The sequence below is a fragment of the Hyla sarda genome, chromosome 1, assembly GCF_029499605.1.
Source record: "Hyla sarda isolate aHylSar1 chromosome 1, aHylSar1.hap1, whole genome shotgun sequence".
Taxonomy (NCBI): Eukaryota; Metazoa; Chordata; class Amphibia; order Anura; family Hylidae; genus Hyla; species Hyla sarda.
In genome coordinates, this window is record NC_079189.1 from 146809337 (window position 1) to 146823564 (window position 14228).

A 14228-nucleotide genomic window follows, 5' to 3' on the forward strand; every position below is an offset into this window, starting at 1 on the left:
CACCTGCCTAACATTTTCCCTTCATGCTGCCAAATCTCTCAGTAATGCATATGCTGTAGGCCTGCAACCTCAAGCACACCTAACATCTTGAAGGGAATAAGTCAGCTTTAATACGTGTTACAAACTGCTGACACTGTTTTATGGCTGTTAGGGCAAGAAGACCCATGGTTCCTTGTGAAAAAGAGACAGTGCCATGTTCAGACTGGCACACCTCCCCTTCCTTGATTGAATGACAGTCAGGCTGGAAGCCAAGCCCTGATTGTTAATCAAGCAGTGACAGCGATAGCAGGGTTAGCGAAGAGGCTGGCACCACCTCTTTGATGCTTGGAATCAGAGTAAAAGTTCAATGTTGTGGAAGCATGTACAGGTACCATGTGTTTCCTTGCTCTAATACCTAACTGTGTCATTAGTTTGTAACATGTTGTAGTTGACAGGTTACCTTTAACATTGTCCATGACATCCCTGATCAGATCTTTGGTCCTAGCCATGGTGGAGAGTTTGGAATCTTTAGCATCTTCTATGCAGGTAACAACCTGAGATTAGGAGCACTCCCTTTTAAAGGGGTACTCCAGTGGAAAACATTTTTTTTAAATCAACTGGTGCCAAAAAGTTAAACAGTTAAACATTTGTAAATTACTTCTATTTAAAAATTGTAATCCTTCCAGTACTTATCAGCTGCTGTATACTACAAAGAAAGTTGTATAGTTCTTTTCTGTCTGACCACAGTGCTCTCTGCTGACACCTCTGTCCGCTTGAGGAACTGTTCAGAGCAGGAGAGGTTTGTTATGGGGATTTGCTTCTACTTTGGACAGTTCCTGACATGGACAGAGGTGTCAGCAGAGAGCAATTTAAAAATCTGTTTATCTTTTTGGCACAAGTTGATTTGAAAAAAATTGTTTTCCACTGGAGTACCTCTTTAATTAAGAGAGTGCTCCCAATCTCAGCTTGTCGCCTGTATAAAAAAAATACCTGGGAGCCTAAAATCTAATATTTATTTCCATTAAATACAAATGCAATTCATGACTTATGTGAAATGCTATTTACTTTCATTGTTCACAATTGATTTACCATTAAAATTATAGAGAAATCCTTTTTGTTGTCCATGGGCAAATTAACAAAATTAACAGGGGATCAAATAATTTTTTCCTTCAGTGTATATGTCCTTTATGTGCTCCAGACAAAAACTCCGCACGTGGACTTTTAAATCCATGTCTTGTTTAATATTAGAGCAGCTGTCACCCGGAAGAGCTGTGAATAAACTCTTTCCCAGTCCAGATCTGTGGCACATCTGCAGCAGAAAGCAATGTCGGTATCACTAACCTTCAATTCTTCTTCTTAGTGGTCTTAGTAGTAACTTCCATTGGCTGTAGCTTTCATTTTCCAGCGCGTTCTATGAAAAATTTATTTAGCTGGAATCCAATCGAATACTATTTGCAACTGTCCCATGTTCCATACTTTTCAACCTCAGATTTCAATCACAGAACATTCAAAAAAAATCCTTGTTAGATTTGCCTATCCCATATCTGACCCATGAGAATATCGCCCCCAGGTATAGAAGCTAGGGGCTCTATATTGGAGGTCTCAGAGCATCCATGTGTTATATGACCACCTATTTATTTCAACTAGAACCATGTACAGTACTACCACCTTGCAGCACAATTGGTTGCTGAAGGATCTTACACCATTAGATGTCCTGAGCCCGTACACAAATTCTCCCCCCCCCCCCTCACCTAAACTCCTTTTAAACCCAGTATAGAAAAATAGAATCCTATTTTAATCGGGTCTCCGAACAATCTTTCATTAGGCTGTAAGGCTCCTTTAAAATGATGTTTTGTCTGCTATCATTTTAGTGTGTTAATTTCATGAGCCTAATGTAACACAGCTGCATTGGTAAATTGTGACCTAAAGGGGTACTCCGCCCCTAGACATCTTATCCTCTATGCAAAGGATAGGGTATAAGATGTCAAATCGGGACCCCCAGGATCTTGGCTGCAGCACCCACCTGTTGCGGCTTCCGGCAGCGCTGGAAGCTCTCATCCTAACTCCCAACCACGGTGACGCGAGATCGTGATGTCACAACTCCTCCCCCGTGTGCCCCGCCCCTCAATGCTAGTCTACGGATGTCACGCCCCCTCCCATAGGCTTGCATTGAGGGGGCGGAGCGTGATGTTACATGGGGCGGAGCCGTGACATCGCAATGCTCCGTCCCCGTGATCGACAGTAATCAGACCCGGAGCCAACACGCTCCAGGGACTGATTCTAACGGGGTGGGACCCCCGCGATCAGGCATCTTATCCTCTATCCTTTGGAGTACCCCTTTAAATAACCAGTTACTGGTAAAAGTCAATATTCTGAGAGTAGCATGTCCCTGTGTTTAAATCTGTATGCACACATCTCAGGACTATATGTTGTTTCATCGTTACTTCCTACTTGATTTCTGTGTCGTTGTTATATATTTGCTGCATTGACATCTGATGATGTAGCCAAGATGACTCCTATTGGTGATATGAAAAGGAATAAATATTTCCCTGGTATGGTGTGTTAAAATAAGAGAAACTACATACTGTACTTGTTATTGCAGGTGACACAACAATGACAACTGTACAGAAGCCATGTGATCACACAAAGGGTTTCCCAATTTGTTTGTGCAGATAATATTGAGATACGCCTAGAGAAGCTCTGTGTAATGATTAGTCTATAAAAGAGATACATTTAATTTATCATATTTACCACCAATAAAATGTAAACAGGAAAAAAACATTTATTGAAATGAGTACAAAGTAGTTGTAGTTTCTCCCTTTAAATAGCTTTACTGAATTGTAAGAGGCTAAATCATATGCTGTGTATTAGTTGTAAAAATAAATTCCTATTCACATACTTCAGAAGAAACTTGCAGCTCTTTGCAGACACTTAAAAAATGCAACCAGACTATCTGTTGAGTATGCTACATATTTTAGTGTGGATATACAGACAGGTTCCAGGGCAGCTCGGTAAGCCCTGGCCTGCAGTAACATATATAAAATTGGAAGATGGCGCCACTAAAAATAGTTCTCTGACTTGATGTTAAATGTGTATCTACCCTTCAAACAAATTCAAATTAGAGGTCTAAATGTCATAAAATAGCATAAAACATTAAGGGGGTTATCCAGGATTAGAAAAACAGTACCACACCTATATTTCGTTCTCAGCTCAGTTCTATTGAAGTGAATGGAGCCCAGCTGCAATACCATACACAACCTGAGGACAGGTGTGGTGGTGTTTTTCTAGAAAATTTGTTCTGTTTTTCTATTACTAGATAACCCCTTTAAAGGGGTACTCCGGTGAAAAACTTTTTTTTAATCAACTGGTGCCAGAAAGTTAAACAGATTTGTAAATTATCGTAATCCTTCCCGTACTTATTAGCTGCTGAATACTACAGTGGAAATTCTTTTCCATTTGAAACACAGAGCTGTCTGCTGACATCTTGAGCACAGTGCTCTCTGCTGACATCTCTGTCCATTTTAGGTACTGTCCAGAGTAAAAGGAAATCCCCATAGCAAACATATGCTGTTCTGGACAGTTCCTAAAATGGACAGGCACCAATAGGAGCCGGCAGGGGAGGGGTTAACAGCATCCTTCTGCAGCTCCCGTGGCTGGCTGAGTTCAGTCAGCGGTCAGAGCTGCAGGAGGAAGCCAGGGACCCCCCCTCGGCCGATATCAGAGCCTCATCAGGAGATCAGAAGCCCCCATAGAACAGGGAAAGAATCCAGCCCAGGAAAAGGTTGGGAAAATAAAGTGAAAGTAAAAAAAAAAGTAACCCCCCCCCCTAATAGGTCCCCAAGGGTCCTCTGCATTTTTTTCAGTGTGACCTGGGCCCTATTAGGGGTTCAGGGCACTGCGATTTGCCCCCCCCCCCCCCCCTTTTTTTTTGGGCCGCAGCAGCTTTTTTTTTTTTTACCCCATATAACGGTGTTTTTATGTATTTTTTTTAATGTATTTTTAATCACACACCGTTATATAATACAGTCACACCAAACACACACTACATACTCCCCCCCCCCCCCCCACCACCATAGAAAAAAGGCGATGGCTCGCCAGGCATTTTCGGCAGCGGAGGTATACGCTTTTCTTGCCTCCGACTCTGAATCTGCAAGTGAGGACGATGAAGATCCTACATTCCTGTGTTCTTCATAGTCCTCCTCATCATCTAGTACTGATGATGAGTCCCCTGTACGGCGGTGGAGACGCCGCCAGGCGAGGCCATGCACCCCCCATGAAAGTGACCCTGTGGCCGGCACTAGTGCGAGTGGTGATGCCGCTCATACTAGGAGTCCGACCCCCCAGACAAGTTTACCGGAGCCCCCTTCCGGTGAACCTGTCTGGAGACCCCCAGAGGGTTCCGGAGTTTGTTGGCGACTCGGGAATCTGGATTGACAATTCTGGATTCACTGAAATTGACTATTTCTGTTATTTTTTCAGTGACAGTTTTGTCAATCACATAGTGGAGCATATGAATCTGTACACCAGGCAGTTCATCGCCCACCACCCTGATTCTGTTTTGGCCAGGCCCAGTGAATGGTACGCCATTGATGCAGCAGAAATGAGGACATTTTGGGGCCTCTTACTGCATATGGGCCTAGTCAAAAAGCCAAGTGTCAGGCAGTACTGAAGTGGGGACATTTTCTACCAGACCCCGCTTTACAGTATGATCATGGCACGGAGGCGGTTTGAGGCCATTCAGAAATGCCTCCATTATGCAGATAATGAGGCATGTCCATCCCGAAGTGATTCCACCTATGACCGGCTTTACAAAGTGAGGCCGGTCATCGATCACTTTGGGGCCAAATTTTTGGAGGTCTACGTACCCCTCAGGGAGCTCTCGGTCGATGAGTTTCTTATCAGTTTTAAGGGGAGACTCATCTTCTGCCAGTATATTCCCTCGAAGCGGACGCGGTATGGCGTGAAGCTCTATAAACTTTGTGAGAGTACCTCCGGGTACACTTACAAGTTTAGAGTGTATGAGGGCCGAGATTCCCGTATGGAACCCCCAGATTGTTCCCCCACTCTGGGTGTTAGCGGGAAAATGGTTTGGGAGCTTGTGCACCCATTGCTGGATAAGGGTTACCACGTGTACGTGGACAACTTTTATACGTGCATCCCTCAATTCACATCCCTTGCCGCCAGATCGACGTCCGCTTGTGGGACCGGGCGGAAAAACCAGAGAGGCCTCCCTCTAAATTTTCTGCAGACACCTATGCCTAAGGGTGAGTCCTGTGCCCTTACCAATGAAAACCTGTTGCTGGTCAGGTATAAGGATAAGAGGGATGTCCTTATGCTGACCACTATTCATGGTAACGGCAGCTCACCTGTCCCTGTGCGAGGTACCACAACAATGGTCCTCAAGCCCGATTGTATTCTGGACTACAATCGGTATATGGGGGGGAGTTGATCTTTCTGTTCAAGTCCTCAAGCCATACATAGCCATGCGGAAAACACGTGTATGGTACAAAAAAGTTGCTGTCTACTTGGTGCAGGTTGCCATGTACAACTCTTTTGTACTGTACCAGAATGCTGGCAACACAGGGACATACCTTAAGTTCCAAGAAGAAGTCCTAAAGGTCCTGATCTTTGGCGACCGGGAAAGAGCAGGCCGGACTTCCCAAGGAACTGAAGTAATAGGTGCCAGGATCTTTCCAGATAAAGTCCCCCACACTGGAAAGAAGGGACGAACCCAGGAAAGATACAGAGTGTGTTACAGGAGGGGGATTCGGAAGGACACCACCACTCAATGTGAAACTTGCCCGGATAATCGGGCCTCTGCATTAAAAACTGCTTCAGGGAGTATCTCACTTCCATGCAGTACTAAATTTTCCCTTTTCATTTAAATTTTACATAATTTGACCCCAATGTACCAAGTCCAGAGTACATTGCAAATTTCAACCTCATAAAACCACTAAATTGTCCAAAAAACTCTTTTATAAAAAAAAAACAAAAAAAAAAAACCTGATAAGACCTCTCGGGTATTTTTTCCAAAAATGGGTCATGGGTCACTGAGTTACTATCATGGGGGACTTTTTTATGTTGCCTCAAATGCGCAGCGCTCTCTCTCCACCTGAGCGGTGTGCACATTTGAGGCAACAGGTTAGAAACGGCCACACACATCACATTCCCAGAATGATGATTCAGAGCATAGGGTTTAAGGCGGGCATATTTTTTAGTTTTGGCTATGCTCTGGGTCATCATTCTGGGAACATAATCTGTTTTATAATTTTATGTCCCACTGTACCCCATTTTAGTTATTTAGTGTGCCCCAGTTATTTACCCCATGTAATGCCCCTTGAGGGGGGGTCCCGCTGTTCTGGCTCCATAGGCAGCAATACAAAAGCTCAAGGACCCTGACTGCCCTCCTGCTCCTCCAAAACCTGGTGTGCACCCTCAGAGCTGCTTACAACAAGATATGAGGTATGTCCTTACTCCAAATAAATGTATCTACAAATTTACGATGACATTTTCTACTTTTACCACTTGTGAAAATGAAAAATTTGGGCTAACCCCAGCATTTTAGTGTAAAAAAATCAAATTTTTCCTTTTCACATCCCACTTAATGAACATTTATCAAACACCTGTGGGGTGTTAAGACTCACTGTACCCCTTGTTATGTTCCTTGAGGGGTGTAGTTTCCAAAATAGTATGCCATGGGGGGGGGGTTGCTGTTCTGGCACCATAGGGGCTTCCTAAATGCGACATGCCCCCCATTTCAGCAAAATTTGCAAATGTGACTCCTTCTCTTCTAAACATTGTAGTGCGCCCGCAGTGCACTTGACGTCCACACATGGGGTATTTCCATACTCAGAAGAGATGGGGTTACAAATTTTGGGGGGCATTTTCTCCTATTACCCCTTGTAAAAAAAAAAAGTAAAATTTTGGGGAAAACCAGCAATTTAGTGAAAAAAAAAAAGTTTCATTTACACATCCAACTTTAACGAAAAGTCGTCAAACACCTGTGGGGTGTTAAAGCTCACTGTACCCCTTGTTACATTCCTTAAGGGGTGTAGTTTCCAAAATAGTATGCCATGTGGGGGGGGAGTTGCTGTCCTGGCACCATAGGGGCTACCTAAATGTGACATGCCCCCCAAAAACTATTTTAGAAAAATTTGCTTTCCAAAATCCAAATGTGACTCCTTCTCTTCTGGGCCCCTGAGTGCGCCCTTAGTGCACTTGACGTCCACACATGGGGTATTTCCATACTCAGAAGAGATGGGGTTACAAATTTTGGGGGGCATTTTCTCCTATTACCCCTTGTAAAAAAAGTAAAATTTGGGGGAAAACCAGCATTTTAGCGAAAAAAGAAAATTCATTTACACATCCAACTTTAACGAAAAGTCGTCAAACACCTGTTGGGTGTTAAGGCTCACTGGACCCCTTGTTACGTTCCTTAAGGGGTGTAGATTCCAAAATAGTATGCCATGTGGGGAGGTTTTTGCTGTCCTGGCACCATAGGGGCTTCCTAAATGTTACATGACCCCCAAAAACCATTTCAGAAAAACTCATCCTCCAAAATCCCATTGTTGCTCCTTCCCTTCTGAGCCCTCTACTGCGCCCGCTGAACACTTGACATACACATATGAGGTATTTCCTTACTCAAGAGAAATTGCGTTACAAATTTTGAGACAATTTTTTTCCTTTTACCCCTTGTAAAAATTCAAAAACTGGGTCTACAAGAACATGCGAGTGTAAAAAATGAAGATTGTGAATTTTCTCCTTCACTTTGCTGCTATTCCTGAAAAACACCTAAAGGGTTAACACACTTACTGAATGTCATTTTGAATACTTTGAGGGGTGCAGTTTTTATAATGGGGTCATTTGTGGGGTATTTCTAATATGAAGGCCCCTCAAATCCACTTCAAACCTGAACTGGTCCCTGAAAAATTCTGATTTTGAAAATTTTGGGAAAAATTGGAAAATTGCTGCTATACTTTGAAGCCCTCTGATGTCTTCCAAAAGTAAAAACATGTCAACTTTATGATGCAAACATAAAGTAGACATAATGTGTTTGTGAATCAAAATATAATTTATTTGGAATATCTATTTTCCTTAAAAGCAGAGAGCTTAAAAGTTAGAAAAATGCTAAATTTTCTATTTTTTCATAAAATTTGGGAATTTTTCACCAAGAAATGATGCAAGTATCGACAAAATTTTACCACTAACATAAAATAGAATATGCCACAAAAAAACAATCTCGGAATCAGAAAGGAAGGTAAAAGCATCCCAGAGTTATTAATGCTTAAAGTGAAAGTGGTCAGTTGTCCAAAAAACGCTCTGGTCCTACAGTGAAAAATGGCCTGGTTCTTAAGGGGTTAACCATACAAATTTTGGTGCATGTAGTTATAATTTTTAAATAGTAGATTAAATTGGGTATCTTTGTGACCGTATGGACCTACAGAATAAAGATAAGGTGTGATTTTTACTGAAAAGTGCACTGTGAAACGGAAGCCACCAAAAGTAGCAAAATGGCGTTTTTGTTTTTTCAATTTCACTCCACAAAAATATATTTTTGGTTTTGCAGTAGATTTTGTTATTAAATGATTGATGCCATTACAAAGTACAATTGGTGGCACAAAAAATAAGCCCTTATATGGGTCTGTAGGCGCAAAATTTAAGTGCAAAAATGAAAATTGGCCTGGTCTTTAAGGTCAAAATGGGCTTGGCCCTTAAGGGGTTAAACATAATATACATCATAACGCTTTATCTTAGACCAAAATGAACATTGCATGTTTTGCTAGGAAAAATACCTGCCCGGAAAAAAAAAAACAAAGAAAACTCCACTCCACTCTTGGGCTCAGGGCCATAGTCTGGTATACACAAGGTGATATAAACAGATATGACAAAGATTGGAAGCATCTGGTTACTAGACTATTTACAGACTGTTAGGTGTCTATATACACAGTGTAGATGTTTTACACTAATGTTACATTCTGTACACACATCTGAATCTAATATCTTTTGACATCTATTCCTATTATTACACATTTCTAAATCTTTTCTTACTATGTGTTATCAATGTCCATACATACTGTAAGACAGTGACAGGAATGGTCATTAGGGTTCGCTATCTTTCCTTAAAGGGGTACTCTGCTGCTTAAAGGGGTACACGCTGGAGCCGGCAGCTTGTGGCCTCCTCATGACATCACACCCCGCCCCCTCAATCCAAGTCTATGGGAGGGGCCTGGCATGCCCCCTCCCATAGACTTGCATTGATTGGGCGGGGCATTATGTCATGAGGGGGCAGGGCTATGACATCACGACCTCCCAGCTCCAGCATTCTAAACAGTTTATTCCAAACACTGAGCAATGGAGTACCCCTTTAGGGTACCTGTCATAAGAGAACACCAGGTTCCAGAAAGTGCATTTCTCATCCAGGAAGAGCTAAGTGAGATATGGAGAATCCAGGAGAGAGTTAAATCCCTGGCAAGTTTTAGCTTGCTAGAGACTTTTATAAGTATTGTTATTGGGCTTGGATTTTTACGGCTGTATTTTGTGTTTGAAACTAAAGAGCAGGAGACCTCTGAGAGTGCTGTTTACTGTCATATTAGGTAATAACATACTGCCCCTCTGTAGTAAGTTATACTCAATATCTGTTTCTAGTATTTTTTCTTAGTATCAAAAAGAGCAAAAATATATTGAAAATCATCTAATACAGCAGTGAAAAGCAACATATTAATCATGAATGGGATACAACTCAGCACAAAAGAGAATGCATGTAGTCAAACAGAAAACACAAGAATAAGGCAAAAATATTGGGTTTACAAGATAGGCATGGAGAGAAATAACAGCAATCTGCACAATGTCGTTGCATTATTATATCTGGGCAAAAGGGGGCAGGACATCCAAGGGGCGCACACTCTTTCAAACCATTCTACCATGTTATTTCTCATGGCATTTCATTGTTCAAAGAGCATGACGGAATTAATATAGGCACACATCATGTCCAAATGCAAGGAAGTTTGTTTCCAATGGGTAGGCAGATGTATATGGGCTACTAACATAACATGTTGGGACAATATGAAATATCTATTGGGCATGCAGGCTGGTTTATCACCCAATGGACAAGAGATAGGCCGCAAAGGGCATTTGAAGCTAATGAGCTCCTCTAACAGAAATGTCCCGTCTTCAAAAACAACTTGCCACCGGACAGCTTCACCAATTATGGGGAATCAAAGATACTAGCCAGATACTTTTGCTCAGAATTTCATATGTGTATATGTGTGTCAATATCTTTCGTTGAAACTAGTAACGTGTACCCTAGGTGCACTGACCAGAAGAAGCCATCATGAGTAATAACATCATTGACCACCTTTTTTAACCATATTTCACCATTTTTTTTCTATCTGCAGGTTCCATCTTCAATTCAGTGCTCAGCTACAGAAATGTAGGGTAGGGAGGGGGCTACTTGCTGTAATATTCTAGCACAGTCAGGTGCACTTTATTCTGTCTGAGATAGTATACAGGCATGTTCTCACTGAATAACCACATGCTGTTTTGAAATCAGAAAATGTGACGATTTCCGTGTCCAAAACAACTCAGTGTCCCTACCTAAAGCCCTTCTCCAATTGACTACAACAAAAATGGGGCCTGGCAACAGCAGGGTCACAGTTCAGAGAAGAATTTAAGAAGCAATGAGAACTATTGGGGAGAAAAACAGTGCAGAACAGGGATGTAGGTCATTTTAACTAAAAAAAAAACAAAACAAAAAAAACGTATATATAAGGTACACATCTGATTTTACAAACTTGGGAAAAAAACCTTTGAGAAGAAAATAAGTACAAAATATCTAAAAGACATATTTAATGTTTAGCAGAAAATGGCCATGTCAGTAGGGTAGACATTGAATTATCAAAAGGGACATAGAGAAAAGAATGAAGGAACAATAGTCCCCAACAGGAATGTCAATAAGGTATGGCATGGAAATAAGTTTAATGACTAGTACTTTTATTTTACTTTATTTATTCTTCTTATATATATATATACTCATTGTAACCTATTCTTATGTGTCTTGTAACCTATTGAAAATAATTACTAACTATACTAATTTTACTTCTCTTATACCTATTACCTACACAAACAAACAAAAAAATATTACCCAAACATGAGAACGGGGGTCCCGTGTCCCGTTTGAATAAAGCAGTATCCGAGCCTGCATGCTGCTATCATTATATAGCCATCATTTTACAATAAATTATTCGTAAGTTCCCCAAAATACATGTCCGAGCTGGCACTTGGGCTTTGGCATACCTTCAAAATGTTAGGCAGTGTTTTTTTCTGACAGGGCACAGTTAAATAGAAAAGAAACCTATATTTAACCTCTTCACTCCCTGCAACAATGTACCATCTCAGCTACTGATTGGCTTCACAGAAAGGTCCTTGTGTAAAAGGAACTACAGCACAGCAGGAGGACTGACACTTAGACAGTGGTGGGGAGCGAGGTGGGCAAGTAAAGGTTTTCTTTCTTGTTAACTGTTCCCTGCTCACAGTTAGATTCTCCAGAATATCCCTTTGATAATGAGGACTCAAATATGTAAAAAAGAAGAGAAAAAAAGCGCAACAATGTGCCGTTATTCGGGTGGGGGTATATAGAATTAGCTGTGAGTATAGGTATGCTCACCTTCTCGTGTTGCGCTCGGGGCACAACACCACACTTGGCTTGGATCCCTGGTATACCAGGATCATATGGTTCAGGAAGGGCTGCTCGCACTCTGCCGCCTCAAGGAGAAGGATCCCGGGCGTCTGGTTTGCTGAGAAGAAATAGGTAGGATCTCCGATCCGAAAAAAGTTGGTGCTTTGGAGCGCTCCTGTCCAGCAGGATGAGTGGGGGATTAGTAGCCACACAATCGGAAGGTAGGTAGAAAATAAAGATTTATTCCGGTATAGTAAAAACATAGGATAACGCGTTTCGAGGGGTGGGACCCCCTCTTCGTCAGATCCACGAAGAGGGGTCCCACCCCTCGAAACTTTTTTCGGATCGGAGATCCTACCTATCCCTTTGATAATGAGGGTATACAGTATCTTCCTTTATTATACGCAGTGTCCACTCTAATTAGTGTCCACTTTATTATATAGTGTTCCCTCTAATTAGATAGAACCCTTTCTTGTTATTATATACGCAGCCGTGCCTTATTAGTATTGTATACAATGACCTCAATTATCATTACAGAAACTGTCCCCTTATTAGTACATAGGAGATTTATCAAAACCTGTCCAGAGGAAAAGTTGCTGAGTTGCCCATGGCAACCAATCATCTTGCTTCTTTCATTTTAGAAAAGGCCTCTGAAAAATGAAAGAAGTGATCTGATTGGTTGTTATGGGCAACTCAGCAACTTTTCCACTGGACAGGTTTTGTTAAATCTCCCCCAAAGAGTCTTCCTTTATTATAAAGCGGTCTTTTAATATTATTACTAGTGATGAGCGGCATTGGCCATATTCGAATTCGCGATATTTCGCGAATATATAGACGAATATTCATCCTATATTCCCAAATTTAGCGGATTCCTTATATTCGCATGTGTGAATATTCACATATTCGAGGAAGAAAACAGTGAGGGGGTGGGCAACTTTACTATTTGTTGCTAGGGATGTTGTTGATAACCTCTGACAAGTTTATTTCCATCATTCTAATTGGCCCACAAGTGAAAAGAAGGAATATGAGAATATTCACATATGCGAATATGCGGAAAAAAGTTAATATTTGTAATTTCGAATATATAGCGAATATATTCACAATAATCGCGAAATCGCAAATTTGCGACATTTGCTATAAAAATTTGACATGCGAATATTCGCGCCCAACTGTTGCTGTTTGGTTGGTATTGTGCTGAGAATGAAAATACGGGGAACCCTATGTGTTTTTTTATTTAAATAAAAAATTTTTTAAAACGCATAGGGTTCCCCGTATTTTCATTCTCAGCACAATACCAACCAAACAGCAACAGACTGACGTTACCAGGGTGGGCGAAGACCATTGTTACTGGCCCTCCCCAGCCTAAATAACGACAGCCTGTTACCACCTAGGCCCAGGAGCACCATTTTTGACGCTCCGGGCCTGTTGGTACCGGCTCTTCCCGGCACCCCTGTGGCGGTGGGTACCGGGGTAATAATTGGGGGTTAGAGCTAGATGTTTTTGGGGTTAGCACTAAGCCCTGGCTTAGTAATGGATTCAGTCAATAAGACCGGCTTCCACTACTATGCCTGAAATTTCAATTAAAAAAAAAAAACATAACACATTGGAAAAATTATTTTATTTAAAAAAACACTCCCCCACAGCCATCGTTAACCATTTTATTAAAAGAAAAAAAAATAATCTGCCGTAATCCATCGAATCTGCAGTAATCCTCTGCATACACTGATCTCAAACGAGAAGAAAAAAACCACAACAAATTGGTTATGACATTTTTGGCGCTGTCCGCTGCGGAGAGCACCCATGATGCAATGTCTACCGAAACAGAGAGCCACCAATTGGTGCAAAACTACAACTCCCAGCATGCCCAGACAGCCTTTGGCTGTCTGGGCATGCTGGGAGTTGTAGTTTAGCAACAGCTGGAGTCTCCCTGTCTGGGTAGACATTGCCAGAAGGGTCTGTTCACATTATACAAAACGGACAATGTGAACAGAGCTTCAGATTAACTAGCCTTGTTCCCTTCTGTAGCCCCGCCCCCTAATGACGTCATCACTAGGGGGCAGAGCTACACAGACCTGCCCGGTACTCGAGGGAAGTAAGCGGACTTCGTCTTCTGTATACACTGTATACAGCTATCTATAGATAGCTGTATATAGTGTATACTGCCCAAAGGGTTAACCTACACTGTCCAGCAGTGTAAGTTAACTCTTTCCTTGCTGGGCTTGCACATAGTGCACAGCTCAGCAAGGGGTTAAGTGAGCCAGCAATGTGTTTACTGTATACACATTGCAGGTTCACTGTAAGTTCGTGCTGGGCAGTAGATATAGGATGTATACCTACGGCTCAGCGTCAGCTGTTCTCCCGGCTCTGTAGCCCTGAGAACAGCTGATCTCGACATTCACATCAGGACGATCGCAGCGGGTGTCAGGAGAAGTGACATCCGCTGGGATCTGTCCCTTACTGCAGGTACTAATACTCCCAACATGGAGCACACTCTGCTCCATGCTGGGAGCTGTAGTACCTGCATTAATAGACATATCGCAGCGAGTGTAACTTCTGACACCCGCTGCGATATGTC